Genomic DNA, 10,992 nt, shown 5'->3' on the forward strand with positions numbered 1-10,992 from the left:
CTGACTGTTGCGAATGGCATCTAACCCGAAAATTCGCGTTTGAGACCCGTCCCAGCAGCCGTTCGCTTCACGGGACAGTGCATATCAAAGGAGACCAAAAGGGGTAGCTTTATGCATTAGGTAAAAAGATTAAAAACGATAGATAGATAGATAGATAGATAGATAGATAGATAGATAGATAGATAGATAGATAGATAGATAGATAGATAGATAGATAGATGTTTTAATAATGTAGCATTGTTTTTAATGTACAAAAACAATCCGTTTACTGTAATGGTCTGTTTCAGTCATGGTGGTCCGGATACACTTGGAGTATAGATACCCTAAATGTGAGGTAATCAGTTCATCAGAGTGGCACATTTGTGCTTTGGGAGAGCATTTGGAGAACACGGACAATCTGGAGTTAGATAACAGGCCGATATGAGTACGCGAATAGGATGGGGACCTCTCACACGACTCGCACCTGCACCCCTGAAGGTGTTAATAAGCTCGTCCTTAAAGCGAGCCACCATACCTAGTGGGAAAGATAAGAAGACGATAAAAAAACACTGCGGGTGCATATCTGACCTGGGCAGAAGCAACCACCTAGTCAGTTTAGCTCTGCTTTCCAAATCTGTTCCTGCACAAATGGCATATAGAAATACACAGATTCCGGGCAGATTATTCGTTTAAAAGCTTGCGGGATTAGTGGTGTGAGATGGTTCACACTTTCATACCTCTCCCACTTTCCACTAATCCCTCCAACTCATCCTGCACCAGGATGCATGATTGACAGCCAAGATAACCTTATTTCAAACATCAATACTGGCCAATAATGAAACTGTATATCCCCACAATTAGCTACCTTTGGGGAGGGATAACTGTCAGAGGGTTAATCAAACCAAAAGGCATGAACTTTAATAGCCACAAGCCTTAACCATCCTCGTTATTAATTTATCGGCATATTCAGAGGAACTCATGTAATTATACACTTGCTCTACTGGCACACGGTTGGAGACACAGTCAACAGACACACTGTCTGCTGTCAGTTCTCTCTGCTGTGCATTTGTATGCGACAAGAAAACAGAGGTGGTTTGTAACAATTGTTTGCCTGAAAGGTTGCATGACAACCAGCCACACCTGCAGACCTGAAGCAATGGGCCTTACCTGTCCAGGTATGCTAGTCTCCCAGCTGGTCTGGGTCTTAGCCAGGTCTTGTCAATTACCAGTAAGCTAATACCACGGCCGAGGACGTGATGGGGATCATGTTCGTTTCGGTGGGGAACTCTGCATCAGCATGGCACCATGCTGCCGACAGTATTTACAATCCTCGACTTCAATGGTCTCATATTCTCTTATTTCCGATTGACTAGATAATCCTGTTTGCCAAGGACTGCTGGGACAATTGACCCCAGAAGGCTCTTGTTGCTCCCCAAACATAAATGATCCTCTTTGTGTCTGGATTTTAGTTTGCACTTACACAAATAAAGAGAAGATAAGAGCCTCTTTCTGTTTTCCATTGACCACGTCTTCCAGTGGACACCAAAATATACGATGCATACAAATCACAGGCCTACTTTCTCTGTGGCAAATGACATAGACATGAATTCTACTCACACCAAACAACTTAAGGGGTAGTGGACTTTTTTCATCAGTGGAAGGCTATTGTAGATCTATAATTAGTTATAGAGGAACCCTTCACAAAGTTCTCTGTGTGCAACATGATCCTAAGAGTCTCTTAATGTAGGGATGCCTACTGTACAGGAAGGAAACCCCACCAAGATATTTTTTCCTCTTTCGGTCTCAGCCTTTAGAACTTCAGCAGGAACTCAATCAGACGCCAGGTAACGATCCCTGTGTCAGGCCAGGCACCTGACTATCTAGGGGTCACTTACCTAAACTCCACATCAGTGATCTGGGAGGGGTGAGGGTGGGGACAGGAGGGGAGGGGGGTGGGAAGCTGGAGCTTCTGTGTAAAAACCTTTAATTCAGCAGCATTGTCAACCTAATCTCTTCTTGTCCATCATGGCTTAGTCTGCCATGGAAGGATGACATTGACTTTCATCCTGGATCGAGTGGCAGGGAGACGGACCTTCCTACAGGTGTAGCGCTACACCACATTTCTCCCAAGGGACACCCCCACCCCTACCCAGAAACACCACATGGCTCCCACAGGACGCCTCCCCCCAGGTGACCACATGACCCTGGAGATGCCTCCATCCACACATTTTCTCGCAGCCCCCCTTCTGGCCCTTACCCAGACCTCACCATAGTCAGTGAATACGAAAGATTCAAGCGGTGAGTTTCAGTTCATCAGGGCCTGAGGCTTGGAAGCCCAAACAGGCAGTGAATGTGCATTAAAACCTGCAAATTAATAACACATTTCTTCATATTCTGTTCACGGAGCTGGATATTTTTTTTATCAAGCTTAAGCACCTTAATGAGAGGCAACTCACAATTCTTGAACTGGCAACGTATAGGTTAAGTGTGGATTTTTAACCAGCAAGAAACCCGTGCCTTATAAGCAGGTGTTGTTACCAAGCAAGATAACTGGTTTCACAGACAGGATGTCAACATTAGAATATGTGATGAACTTTAACAAGGATCTGAACAGGAGAATGATGTCGGCAGATGCCCATGAATCCAAAGCAGTGTTTTTTGGGAAACCAGTTGCAAATTCTAGAGACCACCCTTAATAGCGATGAAGGGAATCATTTGTCTCAGAATTCTCCTGGTAGCTAAACCGTTAGTCACTCAAGGTAAGGCAAGGAACTTTCTGAAATCCAGAAACTAATCTTGAAGATATTTCCCAGCCCCAACATATCTGGTGTAATGACAACCAGAGGTGGGGGCAGCATGATGGCAGAGCAGTTAGCACTGTTGCCTCACACCTCTGGGTCCAGGGTTCGAGTCTCCACCATGGCTCCATGTGTGTGAAGTTTGCATGTTCTCTTTGCGTCGGGTTTCTTCCAGGTACTCCGGTTTCCCCCCACAGTCCAAAAACATGCTCAGGTTAATTGGAGTTACCAAATTACCCATAGGTGCACATGCGTGAGTGAATGGTGTGAGCCCTGCAATGGGCTGGCCCCCCATCCTGGGCTGCTCCCTGCCTTAAGCTCATGGCCTCTCCCCCGCAACCCTGAATAGGATAAGCAGTTACAGAAAACAGATGGATGGAGAACCAGAGATGTAGATGAGATGAAAGAGAAAGAAGAGAAAGAGATGTAGCATGGCTGACACATCTCTCCAGCCACATTTCAGAGACCCAAGCTCAGGTGACCAAATCACTCACGGTGGGGACCTTTGGCAAAGGGGACTGCAGCTTGTTCATTAACCAACTGTATCTCCTGTCATCCTTTTAACAGACGATTGTCATTCCAAATTTGGACACAAAAGGGTTCCCTGAGAAGCCATTTGTTCTCCGGATTTGGAGTTCCTTTTGTGAGGCTAACCACAGATTTTGTCAAGCACTGTAAAAAAATGGAGACCGGTAGGGGGTCGCTCTCGTCAATAGATGTCACACATGTTAACGAGCAGTTTCGTCGGAACTCAAGACACAAAACATGGCCGTCACAAGGGTGGCTTTTGTGTGGTGCGCCTCACTGTGTATGCTAATGAGTGCCTATCCCAGAATGCCACGCTGGGCACCTACTGCTGGACCGGGGTGCTGGCTTCTTTCTTTGTAAAACGTACGCAGATACCGACACTGGTGGTGTCATTCTATAGCGTGACAAGGGCTGTATATTAAGACAGTAACTGAATTAAGTTCTTATAACAAAAGAAAAAACAAAACTAAGAACTGATTTGTTTGCATTTTTTTATTCAACTTGAGATCTTTGGTGAGATACGAAAGACTTGCTGGACTGATTAGTGCCCTGGAGGTTGGATCGGAAAGGCTGACTTTCTGAAAAATACAGCAGCCCAGAGCAATTTTCATGAAGTTATAAAACCTCCCCAGCTTCCTTTATTAAAGAAAAGCAACATCCTGTTGATTCTTTTCAGTGGAGCAGATATTTGCACAAGTATCATCCAAAAAAAAACTGTTAAAATGCTTAATATTTCATATACTTCCTCTCCACCAAACATCTTTGCAGGATGTGTTATTATGCAGGTTCTCATCATGTTAGCATTCAATTATGGGCCATATTTGCTGCACCTAACCAGCAAATCAGATCACACATCATTAGTGTCACATCCAGAATGAAGAGCACAGTCCAAACAAGCTTTTGCAAATGGCACAAATTATTTTATGAAGTTTAACATCTGATTTTCACCATTAGTTGCTGCCATTTCAGCTCTGTTTATAGCTGGGGCTGAGCAGTGGATGGGGCTACTGGAAGAGGAAACTGGATCATTTCATTAACCAGCTTTTCAGGTCTGAATGAACTCTGTCTCGCACAGGGTCTGAACTTGGGGGATTAATGACCAAACACTGAACAGGCCACCCAAGGCTGCCCGCGGTTTGACAGCGTGCTGATGGATGGGAGCTCGGCATAAATAATGTGCGGATTTCTCTCTTTTTTTTGTGGTTTTATTCTGCTCAGAGAACGGAGAGCTTCGATTCACCTGGACACGAGTGGGGGGCCTAGACCTTGAACAAGGCTGAAGGGGGGGGGAGGGGGCAGCCTTCAGCGGGATTCAGAACAAGTTTTTCTGATAACCTGGAAAAGGGAAAAAAACCATGTAGCCGGAGAAAACACCCACGCCGATCGCTAAAACAAAACTGAGCTCCGGCAAGGTTACGAAATCCAGTCATGGCACTGCACTTAAAACTTTGTCCTATTCAACATTTACTGCTCTCCTCGTTATCCATGGGGGAAAGTGGGGGCTCTTCAACCCTTCCTGAGAGCAACCAAGAAAATACAAGAAAGAGAAAGCCCAGGACTTGTGATGTCGAGGGAGGGGACGCATTCTACGTGCCTGTATGGCAGAGAGGTGAAAAGCCCAGAGTTGGCTGGCTGTATATAACGTCTCCTTCAACCTCCTAAACCTTCACTCGTCCTTTTAAATGCCATGTTTGCGTAAAAAAAACGGCAGGGCATTTTTTAAAAAACAAAATTTTCCATCAGATGACTTTTCTTTAAGGGATGAATCAAAGAGGGGGAGGGGGAGTCTGCTGGGTAAATTCTAACGGCAGCCCCTGATACAATAGGATGGAGGGGGGGTGTCTGGTACCCATGACCCGCGAGCACCTGGTAATTAAAATTGCTAATTACAAGCACTTATGCCGCCAAGCTTCCTCTGGCTGGCTGAGCGGTCTGACCCTTTTCCTTGCAGGAGGAAGAAAAGAGAGGAATGGTGCCTATCTCTTGATGAGCATAGCAGTGAGGAAAAGCCCCAAACCCCCCCCACCCTCCATCCTGAAGAGGGGCTGCTGACAAAAGCTGGGAACATCTGCTGAAGGGCAGCGGAGCGTGCCAAGCCGCCCGGAACAGGTGCGGGGAGCCCTGGAAGACGATCTCAATGGAAAGGTGCCCGTCTGGGCCTCACAGCTGATGCAGGAAAGTGTGCACTCTGCCTATGTGTGTGTGTGTGTAGGGGGGGGGGGGTTTCTTGATATAAACACCTGCTTTGTAGCTTTACTTTCAAACATTTCCTCTCATTATATATTACATGACAAGGGTTGCACTAAATATTTTCTTCAGCTTGTTTTGTTTCATGGACTTCGCTAGAGCTATTTCAGAGGGGAGCTTTAGCACCCCAAAATGTTTTTACCCCGCCAAATAAATTGGCTTAATTTATTGGCTTAATTCATTAATAACTTTTTATATTTTATATGTTTGACATCCACCCCCCAGTAAAGACTCAGCCCCCTATTCATTCATCTCTAACTACGCCCCCGTTTGTTTTTAAATGGCGCTGTACGAGAGCGAACGAGGTGCATTTTATTCACAGCGAATCAATATTCGCTGATTTGAAGTTTGCGTTTATGGGCGGTTGGCGCCATACCCGGATCGGAGCCCGATAACCCGAGTTAATTAGCCGAATAATGACCTCAACCTGAGAGCAATTATCTGAGAGTCCTTTGACGTCATTCACCTGTTAAATAAACCCACCTGACCAGAAATGGTTTCCCGGTACCGACAGGTCCGCGCCGTGCCTGCTGCCTTATTACGCTTGATTATGCCATTGTTCCTTCGAGTGCCCATTAGTTTTAATACATTTTTAAATCTAAATGCGCCTTAAGATGATCGAATGAAATATTTTAAGTACGATTACGAATCTCCAAACATGCATCAAACGGTCGAACCGCGCAAACTGCAACGGTGACGTTGCGTCGGGCTTGATGCTGCGATCTTTCACACTGCGTTTCATAATGAGGATTTAAGAAGCGCCCTCGGCGGCGACACATGAAACTCAAAACATACTCAGCAGTATTTACGTAAAGCATTTTTTTAAACTCAACTAATTCGGGCAAAGTCAGTTTCTCCAGCACGATACAAACAGCAGGAGTTTCGATATATGCAGGTTAGTGTCTCAACTGATCAGTCAACAGATTAGCATAATAAACATTACTGCAAAATTTCTAAATTATACCAGGCCTGTTACAGATTACAGAAAAAGTGAGGTGTCTGTGTGATTGCTGGGCACAGACAGAATCTGTACACGATCTCATGTTTTTAAATCGTTTAATTTCCATAATATAGAGACTCCTTAACTGAGGTGGCCTAGGAAGAGGAATAGTGACCTGCTCTGACTAGGCAGAGAGACTCAGCTCTGTCACTCTGATGGGTATTCTTGTCTTCAGTCATCGACAGTATGAATCTGATCTGTAATGAAGACGGATGGGTTAGAATACAATCACGTTTGGTTAGACCTGCTTGCTGTAATTCACTGAATATTAAGAATGGAAATGCTTTTGTTAATTCTATGAAAACTTGTAGAAGAGAAAAGGAATGTCAACAACCAAATGCTTTATGCAACAATGGGCTGTCAGCCGCAAAAAAACATAGTCAAATATCTGAAACAACGAAATGTTGGGGCACCAGTCCTGTCTTCACTCACTGGCATCCACAGCATCTGCCCTCTAGGTTTTAGTTGGACAGCGCCCCCCTCTGGCTAAGGGGGAAAGGCCATCAGCCATCCATCATCAGATGTTGAGGGAAGCTGGCTTTGAACGGAGAGGCGGGGAAGACAGGGCAATTACCTGTGATCGATAGCAGTAAATATGAAACCATGGATCCAGGGTTGCATTGTTAGCGTAGGAGAAGAATGAAACGTGAGATAACCCTGGCAAATTAGACAGATGTTAACATTAAACCATGTCAGCAAGCAGGCTATATATTACAGACATATTAGAGGCCTATAAAGTCGTTTAATGAATCGTGGCACAGAAGAAACCCTTCTGCTGACTGCTTTAACTCTCTCGGTACACAAGCAGCGGTTTTGTAGTTTCATCAATGTGAACAATGTGTTCTTTTTGCCCATTCTGCCATGGACTTTACGGTGTGTGTGTGTGTTTATTATTAAATGGCTCTAAGACTCCATTAAAGCAAAAATTTGTCTGCTGATTGAAGGTGCTTGTGTGACGGCAGTCTGGCCTGACAGGTGGAATGGGGGTGAGACTGAACTCTGGGCCCAAGGTTTAGGAGAGGACACCCTGCTAGAAAAAAGTAATTCATTGTGTATCTATTTAAAGATCTTTTTTTTTTGAGGAACAATAAGTAACTGGGGGGGGGATGCTGGCCACTGGTGTCCCGCCTGCAGTCTGTCCTGTTACAGTGTCTTTCTGAATTTGCCCCAGGCCTCACTGGAATTACATTACCCAGGAAACCATGTGGCTCACTTTTGATCCTGTCTTCAGAATCGACGTGTCATTTCCGCAAAATACAAGCGCCCGAGTACATATGCAAATTCCCATCACATGTACCATCCAATTTCTGAGGAAGTATTGTGCAGAAATTTGAATTTGCCGTTATGAAAAGGGAAGTATGAGATGGCTAAATTGCTCCGCAGGAAACTGATGAGGGAGAAGCCGTGGAGACGGATTGTTCAGTCGGACCGAGCCCTTTCGTGGTCAGCTTACCTGTACCGAGGGACAGTCAATTCATCCTGATGTGCAGCATCCTTCACATTGGAGTTCCCTCTCGCCGCAAGGATGCGCGAGTGCCAGTGTGCTAATTTCCTCAAGATGGGGGCTGTCGTGACCACTCTGCATATCTGCTGTGGTAACTGAACATCTGTCAAGTTTTACTGCCCGTGGCATCAGATAGAGAAAAAAAGACCTTAATTAGGAATAAAAAATCTTCTCATCAAGGTTTGGGACAGATTTATCTGCTCTGATCCTGCTTCCTGCAGACCTTGAAGAGGAAGGCCGTACTCGTCTCGCAAGCCGTTGTTATTGACGACGGCTGTTGCACTTGATAAGGCGGAGCACAAAATCGATTACCCCCGTCTAAGGTGCCACACAAGGCCCGAGTGCCACACTCTGTTCTCCTGCTTTCACGTATGTCTCAGTAGAGGGGAGGATGGGGGTCAAGGGGTCTTGACCCTCCGTTTGTTGTGGAAATGAAAAAAGAAACCTTTTCATGTCATTGATTAAGGAAGAAAAGGTTTATCTGGCATGGAGGACGTGTGTATATCTCATGCTGTTGAGTAGACATATTCCATCTGATTCAACCACTGATCAAATCATTTAATGTCCTCTGTTCTCGTCATTTGAATAATAACAGATGTTATTTCTTTTGAAAATGCACTCTTGTGAAATTATATGTATGCCACTAATTGCTTTTGAGTCCTTAAAAATGTGTGCCTCATTTTATCTTTTAAAAATAATGGTTAATGGTAATGGTTGGATGTAAAATAATCTTTAGACATAATGCACCATTAAATTACTAAATCTTTTTTTTTTTTTAATCACAGGAATAAATAAGAGTAATTTGGCTCCCTGCATTTGGATCCTCTTCAATAAGATTTGAAATGGGGGAGCTTAATTGCATTAAAAGAGTTAAGGTTTTAATAGAGTAGTTAATAACTGATGAAACCTCATCTTGATTAGAGAGACACTGAAACAGCATGATTTTATATTAATATTATCCTGTGTTTTATCTGTGCTGAGTCCTGTCCATTCAGGAAGGTGTGAAAACTTTGGAGACTGTAACTTCGGTCCTTTTGCCGCACAACCACTGCAGGTATAACTTTGTTACATTTCTTACTCATTAATCACAAGTGTTACCTTTTCCTGCTCCAGTCCATTAGAAGGGTGGTCAGTCTGAGACCCACTGGAATTGTAGCCAAATCTCCATGAGCCCCCCGGGACCAGGGCTGTCTCTGGGAAGTGCCGGTTTGAACATACGCCACCCATACACCAGTGATTTTAACAGCTCTTGCTGCTGCCCGCTTTCTCATTCACGTACGCATTCACTCAGCAGCCCTGGTACCTGTCCCCCGATGTGTAAACATCACAGGAATCGAGTGACTCATAATGACAGAGTGGGAGTCTGCTCAGCCAACCTGGAGCCCCACGGTGACGATATGAACTATGAGACGCAGCGTCTGCAAAGCCTGACACCTGTCTGTTCATCTATCTATAAAAAAAAAGCTGAGGGATGAAATGTTAGGAGGTGGGACGGGGTATTCAGTCAGCCTTTATTCCAGCACGGCCGACCTGAACACATCACACTAAGCTTTAATGTCAAATAGCCAGGCGGACACAAACACCGGAGTGTGTCCGCGGTGTTTGCAGACCCATCCCCCGTTTTGAAGAGGCCATTGCACGTCTCCTCCCACCTGTATGGCTCGGAGCCACGACCCTCTGCCCGCCCCCGCCGAATGGCCCGGCACCCGTTTTTACCGACGGCTTCTCTCCGAAGTCGATAATGAGCAGGCGATGTGGCATGTACAGGCGAGGGCGGTGGGGGTTGGGGGGGGGGGGGGGGATAAAAGAAAAGGTGTAATGATTCAAAAACAATCTTGGCAAATGACAGTGCCGTCTCGAGGCTAATGGAAACACTTCACAGCCCAGTGACTCCACACACTCCATTAAACACACTCAATGGCAGCCCTACTTGAAGATTATAACTTCTAGAAGACTTGGAAGAGTCGCCTACATATATGTGATTCCACTGCTTATTACGATTAATTACTCTAATTCGCTGAAATGGTAAATAATATTTCCCACCGCTGAGAGCAAACCTCGGGGCATGTTTGACAACAGGACATCCGTACTGGATATTCTGGGGGGGGGGGGGGTTCCCACTAACCCTACATCATTAACGCAGTGGAAGTGCATATCATCGCTAATGAGGCAAGGGGGTATATTTCTCTCATTCCTTTCACCTTCCTCGCTGATTTAATCGATGGATCAGGCATTGATCAGGCAGTAATCATAGCAGGTCTGAGAATTATCTGTACTGACAGGACCGATGAAAAGTGACGAAAATGACATTTCTGTTTTATCTGTCGTGGGTAGATGTGTCTGTCCCGTGCAGAAGATGTTGAGGCTCACAATGTTCATTCTGCTGTTAGCCTTCTGAAGCAGACCTGAGCTTTTCACTTTCTGTGGTTACTTTCTGCGAATGTTCCCGTTTCGCTCAGATTCACATGGACTTCCCAGCATGCTCTCTGACTGGGCTGCAAATACGGCCCCTGGTCAGGTGACTGGGAGAGAGTGTGAGCTGAGAAGTGATTGAAAAGAAACCACTGATGTCACCACCGGCGCAGAACATGAAGCATGTTTCGAACTTCAGTTTAAAACACCCTTTTAAACTGGGGCTTAGAGAAGGATCAGGGCGGTATAAGAGACAGCAGTCCGCCGACTGCGATGTGTGGGCAAAATCGAATGCAGGAGAAGTTGGCCTGTCCAAAATCCACCGCCTGCACACACTCACACACAAACACACAGACAATAGGCTAGTAAACCCCCCAGTGCTTAAACAACACATTCTGCAGACCCAGAGAATCCCAGGCTCCCAAACGCGCCAGTTCAGATGGGGGTCACGTTCGGGCCTTCCTGTTCGCTCTCTGTCGGAGGTCCCTTCAGAGTGGGCCCCCTTCACCTCCTCCCAACTGCGG

Source organism: Brienomyrus brachyistius, unplaced genomic scaffold (genome assembly GCF_023856365.1).
Source record: "Brienomyrus brachyistius isolate T26 unplaced genomic scaffold, BBRACH_0.4 scaffold44, whole genome shotgun sequence".
Classification (NCBI taxonomy): domain Eukaryota; kingdom Metazoa; phylum Chordata; class Actinopteri; order Osteoglossiformes; family Mormyridae; genus Brienomyrus; species Brienomyrus brachyistius.